Genomic DNA, 13,098 nt, shown 5'->3' with positions numbered 1-13,098 from the left:
GTATTGCTTCCTTCAAAAATATACTTAATTAACCCTAGAACGGTAACCCTCCATTTCCGTAACATGAAAGGTAACCCTGGGTGAATTTCACCCGGTAATTAAATAATTAAAATAAAATACTTATCCTGAAAATCTTGTTATTTGGAACACATACGAATGAAATATAACTCCTTCTCTCTTATTGAGGCTATTATAAATGAAATCCTCCTGTAAATCATATTTTTATTTTTTTTTTTCAAAAATACAGAAAAAAAATAGACTTTTCTTGGAGTACTTTACTAATTAAATTGACAAAAAAAAAATTATTTCCGAATTTTGTTTTTTGTTGGTGTAGAACTCTCTACTGTCATGGGACTACGTACTGGCTGAATCCCATCTCCCAAGCTCGTATACAATCTGTATGGGAGACAGACAAAAAATGGTAAATTTTTCAGTACATACCAAATTAATTTTTTTCTATTCAACACTTGCAGTATGGCAAATTATGCTTCAAATGACTCAAAGTACATCAATGAAACACATACAGTACTATATATACACTCACCTGTTAGATACAGTCACCACAGACGTGACGTGGCCCATGGGGTGATTAGGGCCTTCCCGAGCTGCAGCATGAATTTCTGGCGTGATATGACTTGCCCCCTCTTTCCATATTCTCCTTGTATAAAATGTAAGAGTTTACATTGGCAGCATTCACCATTCCATAAAAAATACAGAGTAACACTGGGAGAATTCCACCCGTATGTACAACATACGGGAACAGTAACCCTGGGAGAAATTCTCCCGAAATGCGTTCTAGCCAAAAAACCAGCCGAGAGCGCGGGACCACATACCCTTCACCAACCAAGTCAGATGAGGCACTGAAGGTACTGAGCCACTGGAGTCCCTCCCCCAACCCCTTGGGGGGGTACTACGTCATTGCCAGATTCAGTTGGGTGAATATCTCCCCAGGTTACCATTCTGGGGTTTTGCTTATATTGTTTTGCATATACAGTAGTACTGTATTTACGGTACTGTATTTAAGAATTAAGCTACTGTGCTAGTAAGACTTTACAGTACTATTATATTTTTTAACATGAAAAAATTACTAATTTATAGTACTGTATAGTATTATTTATTGATTTGTATTCATTATGTGGTAAAAGATATTTGTGTTGATTGAGCTTTAATACAGTATTATAGTTAAGTTATTTATTCCTACGCAGATATAAACTTCGGAGTCATTTAATGAGGTTACCTTTGGTTTTGTTTCTTACTGCTAGACAAAAGAAAAGAATTGGTAGATTGCGTCATGCTATGCTTCTGGGCTGCTAGTGTGCATAACAGTTTATGCTTGTCCCAAGCATCTAGTCACTTGACTTCAGGCTGTGGTGGCAGTACGACGCCCCTGCTTTCTCTTTTACAAGCAGACACTCGCATCGCCTGCTCATCACCCTTATTTTTGCCTGACCTCGATGCGTTCCTGTCCGGGCCGTAATGGTCACTCTTGTGGAATCTTTATGAGCAGGATAGATGTGGATCCTCACCCGATATGTCCGGCATGTAGAGGGAACAGATGTTTGGTAGAATCTCCATGTGAGTACTGTATTATAGGGAGTGGTCATCCTCCTAATTGAATAGATATCATTCTCGTAGGAAGAAGCAACCCAAGAGAGATCGTTTGCCTGTTTTTCCCTCAGTAAGTGGTGAGGAGAAACGCAATGTAAGTGTGGCGTTGGACCTTCACCCCCATCCAAGTTTTGTATATCTGAATCCCTTTGAGGTATCTGTCACGGGATGATGGCCCTAATTTATTAAGCATATTTTATGTCCCAGTGTCAGTAATGTGCATTACAAGATTGAACCTGTTTTTATCGCATATCCCCTGGCTACGGCTGCTGCGCTCCCTGAGCCAGGTCTACTTGATGCCTCTATTCCAGACTAAACTGCCTTGTCTAGATCCCCTTCACCCCCCACAAGTGCACTGAGTGGTGAGTTATACCTCTCTGATTAGGCAGACAAGATGTTCCTGTTAAAAGTGTCAGATAAGAACAGTGAAGGCATCTCCTCATTCCTGTAAGGACCTTGGAATTGAGCCTGTCATTTCCCCCTCTACTGTGGCAGCCTTATTGTAAGATCCTGATTACAAGTCTCCAATTCGTTCTACCGAGAAAGGCTTGCCTCTACGACTAGGGGCCCTTGGCAGAAAACTACAAAGAGTGCCCGGGATGAGTTGCGAGATTTGTCATCTTTGTGCTATAAGGGTGGTTGGACCGCTTCATCTATGTCCCCCCCCCTCCAGATTTGGCAATACCTTCATGCTCCAAGCAGGCCTCTCCTCCCAAGCTTCCTAAAGCTGGGAAGTCAAGTGTAACTACTGTATTCTTGCCATACCTAGAATTTCATCCAATAATTCCTGTCCGGCCAAACGTTCAGAATCTTAAAAATGAATGTGTCGACGGCTGTAAACAGGATGACATCCCTGTACACGCAGCCTTTACTGTGCGAGATTTTACCCATCCTGCAGCCTAGGCAGATATAAGCAAGTTGTCACTCCCAAGCATCATGAGGTTGCTCAACGCGCTGCCATCTTGACATGCGAGCGTATTCCTCCGCGTCGTGATGATACTAAAAAAATGGCTTTTTCAATATTTAACTTAGCCGGTGATTATATAAGCTGCAACTCTGTTGCTCGACAGAAAACTCTACGTTAAAAATCCGCCAGCGATCGCTATGCAGGTAGGGGGTGTACTTCAACAGCGCCATCTGTCATGCAGGTACTCAGTACTCAATGTAAACAAAGAACTCAATTTTCTCTCTGTCGGGCTACCGGCAAGACCTACTAATTCGCTGTTGCTAACTGGATTTGTTTTCACAACTATTTGGTGAAGTACACTATTCTAGTTTTGAGCTTTCGCTATGCAGGTGTTTTATCTTCATCTCAAAACTTGAACTCGTTTTGGATAGATTTAATTATGGTGACAAAGAGAGTATGGACTTTCTTTCACTTTTAAATGGCCGACCCTTCCCTTAGACGGAAGTGTGTTTAGGCTTTTAGTAATTATCTTATCACGTTATAGATCTATATATTTTATATCTCTCCGCCTTTATTAGGCCTCTTCGATTAACTTTCCATTTATTATAAACATATAAAAATAAATTTTAATGTTTTGTTTATATGCGACCTTTCCTGATAGTAGGCGGTCCTAACTTGGAACCGAAGTTAATCAACGTTGAGCCCTTTATATCGTAATTAGCTTTTAAAGAATTTAAAACTTTTTAAATGTAATATTTTATGAAAGAATTTCTTTGATAGTCTTCGTACTGTTTTCAAAGATGAACTAACGTTTAGTTTTTTATGCTACGCAGTTGTTGACGTTCAGGACGTTCAACATGCGCTCTATCGTTACGATAGAGAGAGAGAGTATCACGGTTTCACTTTGCAGTAAGAGTAAATCGATTCTGACGTTTTGTTCATTCTTTCTTAGTTTTAATGTTTTAAATTCTAATTTAAAGGAACTTTTTATTTGAAAAACCTTTCAGTTTTTTCCTTTAGTCAAATAACATGTTTTTTTGACGATATATAATTGGGCTCTTCTCTTAGGTGCGAAATCAAGAGAGAGAGAGATAGAGACGGAGGGAGAGAGAGGAGAGAAAACGTTCCGTTCAAGCGGGTAACGTTGTTCTCGTGTTACTCTCGTCCCTAGTCTCTGTACGGGGAGGAAGGATAAAACGTTTTTATTCTCGTCCCCAGGCTATGTGCGGTGAGAGATTGAAAACGTAGTTATATGAACTAGTGTTTAGTCTCTTTCCCAGCCACTGATTTTTCTTTTTATCTTAAAATATGTTTTCTGTTTTTTGCTGGTATTATGAGCTTGCATTATACGACTAATTTCGCAATTACTACCTTTTAATGAAGGGTAGAATTGCGTGTTTCAGGTAGAAATAAGTGCAAAACAGAAAATCGAAGTGATAAAGTGATATGCGCAAAGTGTTACAGTGTTGCGTCCGAGGCGCAAAGTGTTACAGTGTTGCGTCCGAGGGTTCGTCTGTTCGTGCCTGTCGTTCACCTAGTCCGGGACCTCTTGCAAGCTCCCAAGCCCAGGGGAGAAGTAATGTCAAAAGACTTATGGGTTCGAGAGGCCTTGACCAACGAACAGACGTTTTCCCTCTATGGTATCGGGTGTTTCTTACCAAGATCTCCCCTACCATAAGACGAGAGAGACGTTGTTTCTCCTCGCCATCCGTAGGCTTTTCGCATAAGAAACCTGTCACAAGGTTTCGAAGCCCTTAAGCGAAAGTCAGTCCTTTCAGGACAGGTCCAGCGTCCTGGTTACAGCCATTAGGACAGCTCTGACCCTATGCAGTCATCGGATAACTGCTCGCCGCCTAACAAAAGCGTAACACAGACTCCGAAAGTCTTTTTTTGTAGGCAAAGTGTTGCGGTCACAGACGTTACCCTCGTCTATTACCACAACCATTTCCGTTGATCCTTAAGGGGTTGTATGGCAAAACATGCAGTATATGCTTGCCTCCCTTATGGAAGACTATTCTGCCGATTAGTCCGTTGAGTCTAGCCGTTTATCTCATCGATATCCTGGCTTTCAGCCAACCTAACGTTCCTTTGTGCTTACTGTTGATGTTGGCGTAGCTTAGTCACGTCAGTCAGGTTGTTTAGAACCACACTCGATGCGGTCTCGTGTGGTTTTTCAGCCGCATTTGGACGTTAGGCCACTGGCTGATGCTCCTGTTGACGTTCTAGACGTTCACTAACAATCGGAGTTGACTTGTTTTGACGCTGTGCGTCAACCTCCGCATTCTAGAGTTGTTTTGACTGCTCAGTCTAGGCAGTCAAAGCAGTCTCGAGTGGACGCTGTACGTCCTCACGCACCTGTTGTGGTTGACAGTTCAGTTGTTGACAGTTCACAGACTGTCAAGCAGTTACATGACGTTGCGTTCTGGTCCGCTACTAATGCACCAGTGAGAGACTCAGCTTTTATCGGACAAGGTTCCTGTAGATGAGGAAGTTGCTGTTCTCCCTCCTACTGATATTCCCTTGAGGACTCTGTCAGATGGAGAGGAGCCTTAAGCTGCTTAGCCTCCTATGGACTTTAATTAAATCATGATGATTTTTTTTTTTAAGGATCTTCGTCCGGATCTTGTAACTGCTGCTCCTCGTTCGCCTAAACGTCAGAGCTTACACTAGGCCTAGCTACTTCGAAGCCGTTGTTTTTAAGCTAGTGCTCTCTCGCTCTCCTAGAGAGCGTTACGTTGGCTAGGCAACTGGTTTTTCACCAGGAGGAGTTTGGGGGATACAGCCTTTGCTTTCCCTTCTTTTAAACTGGTTTATAGAGCGAGAGTCTGATATGACACGAGAGAAGTTCTCGGCTTGGGAGTTCATGCCTCTGCCCAGATAGACTTCTCAATTCTGGTAGACTCTCCCTGGCGCCTAGCCAGGAGACGCTCCAAGTTGTTTACAGGTCAACTTCTCAGCTGTTGTCGAGCCTTTGAAGTTTTGCTGTACTATTATGTCACGCATAACAAGGCTTTCAGGGATGGTAAACGGTTCCGCCTCAGTCGCTAACCCCGTCTGTTGCCACACCTGCTCCCGTAGACCCTAAATGGGCTTTGCTGCAAGACATGCAGTCCAAGCTTGCGTCCTTGATAGAGAACTTAAATGCGGAGAAGAACCTTCTGGCCAACAACCTTCCAACCGGTCGGTTGTGCGCCCTGTTGACGCTGAGGTAACCTACTCGCGTCTGCCAGTTGAGGTGGTTCCTCCACCGATGCGACCCAGTGTGGGTTGCCAGCCGCACGTTGACGTTAAGCGACGCTCGGAGATGGTTGTTGACGTTCAGGACGTTCAACAACCAGCAGAGGTGACTTGTTGTGACGCAGTGCGTCAACCTCAGCAACCCGGTAGGGTGTTGACTGCACAACCCAGACGGTCTAGACAGTTTCGGGTTGACGCTGTGCTTCCTCGCGCACCCATGGTTGTTGACAGTTCACAGACTATGCAGCAGTTCCATGATATTGCGTCCGGCTCCGTCACGCATCCAGCCAGTGCGACCGGATTCAGCGAGTCAGACGTTGCCCACTCCGTTGCCGTTTCCTCATCAGCTTCGGATGAGGAACCCTCTGATGAGGACGTTGCTGAACAAGACGATCAGCCCCCAGCCCTGCTATCCATCCAGAAGATGCTGAAGAAGGAACGCTGCTCAGTCAGGCTGTGGATGAGTCTGGTAGGGACGCTGTCATCCGTGGATCAATTTGTGTCACTAGGAAGACTACACCTCCGTCCTCTTCTATACCATCTAGCTTTTCACTGGAAAAAGGACAAGACGCTAGAAGCGGTCTCGATCCCGGTTTCCGAAAAGATAAAGTCTTGTCTGACTTGGTGAAAGGACTATATCAACCTAAGAGAGGGTCTTCCCCTGACTGTTCAGACTCCCAACCACGTTCTCTTCTCGGACGCATCGGACGTAGGCTGGGGTGCGACATTAGACGGTCGGGAATGCTCGGGAATATGGAACTCGAGTCAAAGGACAATGCATTTCAACTGCAAGGAGCTACTGGCAGTACGTCTGGCCTGGAAAAGCTTCAAGTCTCTCCTTCAAGGCAAAGTGGTGGAGGTGAACTCGGACAACACCACGGCTTTGGCGTACATCTCCAAGCAAGGAGGGACCTACTCTCTGACGTTGTACGAGATCGCAAGGGACCTCCTCACCTGGTCAAAAGGTCTAGACATATCACTAGTAACGAGGTTCATCCAAGGCAACTTGAATGTCATGGCAGATTGTCTCAGTCGGAAGGGACAAATAATTCCAACAGAATGGACCCTCCACAAGGATGTATGCAAGAGACTTTGGGCCACCTGGGGCCAGCCAACCATAGATCTCTTCGCAACCTCGATGACCAAGAGGCTCCCAATATTTTGCTCACCAATCCCGGACCCAGCAGCAGTTCATATAGATGCCTTTCTCCTAGATTGATCACATCTAGATCTATATGCATTCCCTCCGTTCAAGATTGTCAACAAGGTACTGCAGAAGTTCGCCTCTCACGAAGGGACAAGGTTGACGCTAGTTGCTTCCCTCTGGCCCGCGAGAGAATGGTTCACCGAGGTACTTCGATGGCTAGTAGACGTTCCCAGAACACTTCCCCTAAGGGTGGACCTTCTACGTCAGCCACACGTAAAGAAGGTACACCAAGGCCTCCACGCTCTTCGTCTGACTGCCTTCAGACTATCGAAAGACTCTCGAGAGCTAGAGGCTTTTCGAAGGAGGCAGCCAGAGCGATTGCTAGAGCAAGGAGAACATCCACCCTTAGAGTCTACCAATCGAAGTGGGAAATCTTCCGAAACTGGTGCAAGTCAGTATCCGTATCCTCGACCAGTACCTCTGTAACTCAAATAGCTGACTTCCTCTTATATCTGAGGAAAGAACGATCTCTTTCAGCTCCCACTATCAAGGGTTACAGAAGCATGTTGACATCAGTCTTCCGTCACAGAGGCTTAAATCTTTCCAACAATAAAGATCTACAGGACCTCCTTAAGTCTTTTGAGACCACGAAGGAGCGTCGTTTGGTTACACCTGGTTGGAATTTAGACGTGGTACTAAGATTCCTTATGTCAGACAGGTTCGAACCGCTACAATCAGCCTCCCTGAAAGATCTCACCTTAAAGACTCTTTTCCGGGTATGCTTAGCCACAGCTAAAAGAGTCAGTGAGATTCATGCCTTCAGCAAGAACATCAGATTCTCATCCGAAACGGCTACATGTTCTACAACTTGGTTTTCTAGCCAAAAACGAGCTGCCTTCTCGACCTTGGCCAATATCGTTCGATATTCCAAACTTATCGTATGGTTGGAAATGAACTAGAAAGAGTCTTATGCCCTGTAAGAGCTCTTAAGTTCTATTTAAAACGAACTAAACCTTTACGAGGCCCGTCTGAAGCTTTATGGTGTTCAGTTAAGAAACCATCTTTGCCTATGTCAAAGAATGCTTTATCCTATTTTATCAGACTGTTAATACGAGAAGCTCATTCCCATCTGAATGAGGAAGACCAAGCTTTGCTGAAGGTAAGGACACACGAAGTTAGAGCTGTCGCAACTTCCGTGGCCTTTAAACAAAATAGATCTCTGCAAAGTATAATCGACGCAACCTATTGGAAAAGCAAGTCAGTGTTCGCGTCTTTTTATCTTAAGAATGTCCAGTCTCTTTACGAGAACTGCTACACTCTGGGACCATTCGTAGCAACGAGTGCAGTAGTAGGTGAGGGCTCAACCACTACAATTCCCTAATTCCATAACCTTTTTAATCTTTCTCTTGAAATGTTTTATTATTGTTTTTGGGTTGTCCGGAAGGCTAAGAAGCCTTTCGCATCCTACTTGATTTGGCGGGTGGTCAAAGTCATTTCTTGAGAAGCGCCTAGATTAGAGGTTTTGATGAGGTCCTGTTGTATGGGTTGCAACCCTTGATACTTCAGCTCCTAGGGGTCGCTCAGCATCCTAAGAGGATCGCGAGGCTCCGTAAGGAAGACGTACTTAAAAAGGCAGAGTAATTGTTCAAGTCGACTTCCTTACCAGGTACTTATTTATTTTAAGTTTGTTATTTTGATAACTGCTAAAATGAAATAAAAAATCCTTAGCTCATAATAATGTAAACATTTATTGCTGGTCTCTACCCACCCCCCTGGGTGTGAATCAGCTTATATAATCACCGGCTAAGTTAAATATTGAAAAATGTTAATTTTATAATAAAATAAATTTTTGAATATACTTACCCGGTGATTATATATTAAAGGACTCTCCCTTCCTCCCCAATAGAGACGCAGTGGACCGAGGAGAAAATTGAGTTCTTTGTTTACATTGAGTACTGAGTACCTGCACGACAGATGGCGCTGTTGAAGTACACCCCCTACCTGCATAGCGATCGCTGGCGGATTTTTAACGTAGAGTTTTCTGTCGAGCAACAGAGTTGCAGCTTATATAATCACCGGGTAAGTATATTCAAAAATTTATTTTATTATAAAAATAACATATTCGTCCATCGGATAGTAGAGACCATAATCAACCATACAGAGTCCCACCAGAGTTTTATAAACTCTTGGCCAGGGACCGAAGGGATAAAACCTCTCTTTACGCAGGTAAGAACCCTGTTTCTTATGCTAGAGACAAATCCTTTAATTGTCCAGATAGATCACATTCTTTTCAATCGGTGTGACAATCATGACTAGTAGGATAGGCGTTCTTTGGAACTATTCTTTTTCAGGAAATTCTTTTCAGGTACCGGAAGCCGATTCAGGGCATGGAAAATTCTCCCCCTTTCCAAGAATCACCCCTACATCAAATGTAGAAGAACGATCTGGCAGACGATGTAGGCGTGGTCATCGCTGTAAATGTTCAAAAGAACAAAGTATTGAGTACTCTCTCTCACCTCGTAGAACGAGTTCCGTTGGAGGTTTTAAATCTTCTGCCTCTCGATCTAGATATAGAAACGGCCACTCTTATGATGGGAGTGATCTAGATTCCTCCCACTCCTCCACCTCCTCTTCCTGGTATCACTCAAGGGAAAGGAAGGATGTTGGAGGAAGGATAAATAGCTCTCTCAAATCAGAAAATCATCAGTAGGACATTATCATGATTGATGATGCTCCTGAGAATAATGTGACATGTGCGAGTACAAGCTCTGCTAATGTAAAGCCACTTGAGGCCCCAGTATTGAGTTTGGAGGCCCCTTATTTTATTAAGATTATGAGCCGAATGTCCCACTTACGAAGTCTGGATGAACGTCCTTTAGCATATGCTATTAATAGATGATGCGGCATCGACGATATCTTCTCGCTGTTTCAGAATCCCAGACTTATGTGTGATGTGACACCTTTCCAACCAAATGAAAGACACTCAAACCTTTGAACTCTCAAGTCTCTGCTGCGGAAAACTAGTTAAAAGCAAGTGGGTCTTCGAAAACTTTCACCATTATCTCTGCCACGCCAGAAACTTTTTTATGTTAACTCTGGGACTTTTCAGAGCCCACTACCTATTGATCTAGATGTGGCCAGCTTGGTGCTTTCAGTTTCAGCTGAAAGACTGCAGAATTTACCAGCCACGTTCTCAGGTCTTGAACGTGCAAATATGAAGGTAGCTGCTATGGCAGGCATTCAGACCTGTTCGTGGATAGACCACTGGTCTGGGGCACTCTCAATTCGCCCTTTCAATGAATATCAGGAAGAAGACCATACGGACCATTCAAGGAACTCCAGATCTGGCACCAGGGCCATAGAGTTTTGCCGCCACCTAAATGTTTTCCCATGGGGAAACTGTGTTCTGAAGAGGCGCGCGCTGTCTTAGCAAGATGCTGTAGACAGCTGTTCCCTAGAGATACCACAATCTCAAGGAACTCTCCTAATCTCCTTCTGTCCACAGACGTGACTAAAGCGATTGTGAACTTAGAAAAACTTGGGCAGAGCCCAGTAGATAACAGAACAGCAACAACGAGGTTGTCAATTCCTCAGAATCAGACTAAGAACTCGTGAATTAGGCAACCCCTCATGGATGGACAAGAACCTGGGAGGCAGAATCCTAAGCCTAACTTTCGTTGGAGAGGTCGTCCCACCGGCTGAAGAGGACGTGTTGGCAGAAGTTCACGCTAGGGAGGGCTTGTTCCCAGGTTACCCCCAGTGGGGGATGTATGCAAAGCAACTGGCGAAGGTGACTATGGGCTTACCCTTGGACGGTAGAAGTCCTCCATTCAGGGTATTGGATCCCATTCACAGACTGTCCACCTCCTCTGACAGGAGTCGCATCCTACCATACTATATGAAAGGATCATCAAAGATCTACTTGCAGAGGAAGTCGCCAAACTCCTGAGAAAGGATGCGGTAGAGGAAGTCTTAGACGACTCTCTGGGCTTTCTCAGCAGTCAATTCCTGGTAGAGAAGCTGACGGGAGGTTGGAAACCTGTCATAGACCTCTCCCTTTTGAACCTTTCCATTCTGCAGACGAGGTCCTAGATGGAGACGCCATCCTCTGTTTTCCAGCCCATCAGGAAGAACGACTACCTTCTGACCATAGACCTGAAAGATGCCAACTTTCAGGTACCCCTCCATCGTGCCTCAAGCCAATACCTAAGGTTTCCCTTTCCAAACAAGCTGTTCCAGTTCAGTGTGCTGTGCTTTGGCCTGTCTACAGCCCCTCAAGTCTTCTCCAAAGTTTGTCCTTGTCTCAGCTTGGGCTCATGCCATTGGTATCAGACTATTGAGATACTTAGATGACTGGCTTCTCTTGGTGGATTCCCAAGCTCTCCTGCTGAAGCACAGAGGCATGTTGCTGGATCTGTGTAAGGAATTAGGGATTCAGCTGAACCTCCAGATGTCCAGTCTCATCCCTAACCAATCTATCAAGTATCTGGGCATGGACATAGACTCAGTGCAAGTCAAGGCCTTCTCTGCGACAGACTGATTAGCGAGGTTCAGGACTTTGGCAGCAACTTTCCTGAAATGGAACCTCCTGCCTGCCCGTATGTGGCAGAAGTTACTAGGTCACCTCACCTCATTAGAGAAACTCGCCCCCCTTGGGAGATTGCCCGTGGCCTTAAGCTTCAGATAATCCTGCAACCCTGCTATAAGTACCTTAGGAGTTGATATCAGACTTCCTGTGGTGGCCGAAGGAGAACCTGTTAGCGGGTACACCCCTTTAGGATCCTCTCCGACAGTTCTTGCTGTTCACAGATGCATCTCGCCAGGGATGGGGCACCCATGTTGGAAAGGAACAGATCTCAGGCCTATGGTCAGAAGAAGATGAGAGATTCCGCATAAACTTCCTGGAAATGAGAGCGGCGCAACTAGCGTTACTCCACTTAGCAAAGATTATGACAGGTCACTCCGTGGTATTGATGAGCGAACAACTCCACGGTAGTGACCTGCACCTCCAAGCAAGGAGGCATAGCTTCTCTCCTGCTATGCAGTCAAGATCCTCAAATGGACAAGGTCCTGAGCAATCTCTCTCTTGGCGAGGTTTATCCCAGGAAAGAGAAACGTCATTGCAGACCATCTGAGCCATCAAGAGATGTCAGATGGTTGTGAATGGTGGTAAAGAGACTACTGTATTGACTTTGTGAGGTTCCTCGTCTGTGGACATGTTCACCACCCAACTGAATCGCAAACTTCCTGTGTACATTATTGCTCTCCAGTCCCAGACCAAGTTGTAGTGATGGAAGATGCATTTCAACACCCGTAGCCCGTGAGACGGTCTAGATTTTTACGCCTTCTCACCGTTCTGTCTGATTCGTCAGACATTGAACTGAATGAGAACATCCAAAGGAGTCACAGTAAGGTGGCAGGCAGCAGAGTGGTATTGAGACCTGTTGGAACTTCTCACAGAAATACCAAGAGAACTCCCGGAATGGCCAAACTCACATTAGAAGATTCAACGATGCAGTACTGCCTGTCCCTTCACGGTTGGAGACTATCCAACTTTTCCTCCAAAAGAAAAATGTTTCAAGACCAACTGGGAAGCAGCTTTCTGGATACCTCCGAAAGTCTTCCACAGGTGTTTACCAGGCAAAGTGGAAAATCTTGTGATTGGTGTCGTAGGGGAATATTGCCCCACTTAAAGTCACTATTCCCCTGATTGCAGACTTTTTAGTGTTCCTAAGGAACAAGAAGGCCTTTTCTGTAACTGCGGTGAAGAGCTACCAGTTAGCCTTGAGCCAAGTTTTCAAACTGAAAGGTTTGGACCCTTTAGATTCCTGAAAATTTTAGTATTAATAAGGAGTTTCGAGCTGTCTTGTCCTCCTTGAGAACTAAAACCACCTTCCTGGGATGTGACTGAAGTCCAATGGGCTCTAAAGAAAGCCCCGTATGAACCTATGCATAGAGCTTTAAATAGAGACCTCACCCTGAAGACAGTCATCCTCCTTGGCTTACCTTCAGTCAAGAGAGTGAGTGAATTGCACGGTGTATCTCACCGTGTGTCACATTCTAGAGGATGGAGAGAACTATCTGTCTTTTGTTCCTGAATTTGCGGCCAAAACCCAAATCCCAGTTGCTAATTCTATCAGATTTGACTCTTTCGCAATCTTGTCTCTCAAAGAGGTAAGTGATGTCCCGGATGACATGG

General features: G+C 44.8%; 1 protein-coding gene across 2 annotated transcripts in view; it reads left to right on the top strand.

Annotated features, from left to right (window-relative positions):
• The window catches only part of LOC137617353 (mediator of RNA polymerase II transcription subunit 6-like), an 87,733-nt gene that overhangs the window by 14,953 nt on the left and 59,682 nt on the right, over nucleotides 1–13,098 (top strand). The window lies entirely within an intron of this gene.

Source organism: Palaemon carinicauda, chromosome 23 (assembly GCF_036898095.1).
Source record: "Palaemon carinicauda isolate YSFRI2023 chromosome 23, ASM3689809v2, whole genome shotgun sequence".
Taxonomy (NCBI): Eukaryota; Metazoa; Arthropoda; class Malacostraca; order Decapoda; family Palaemonidae; genus Palaemon; species Palaemon carinicauda.
This window is presented reverse-complemented; position numbering and strand designations above follow the sequence as displayed.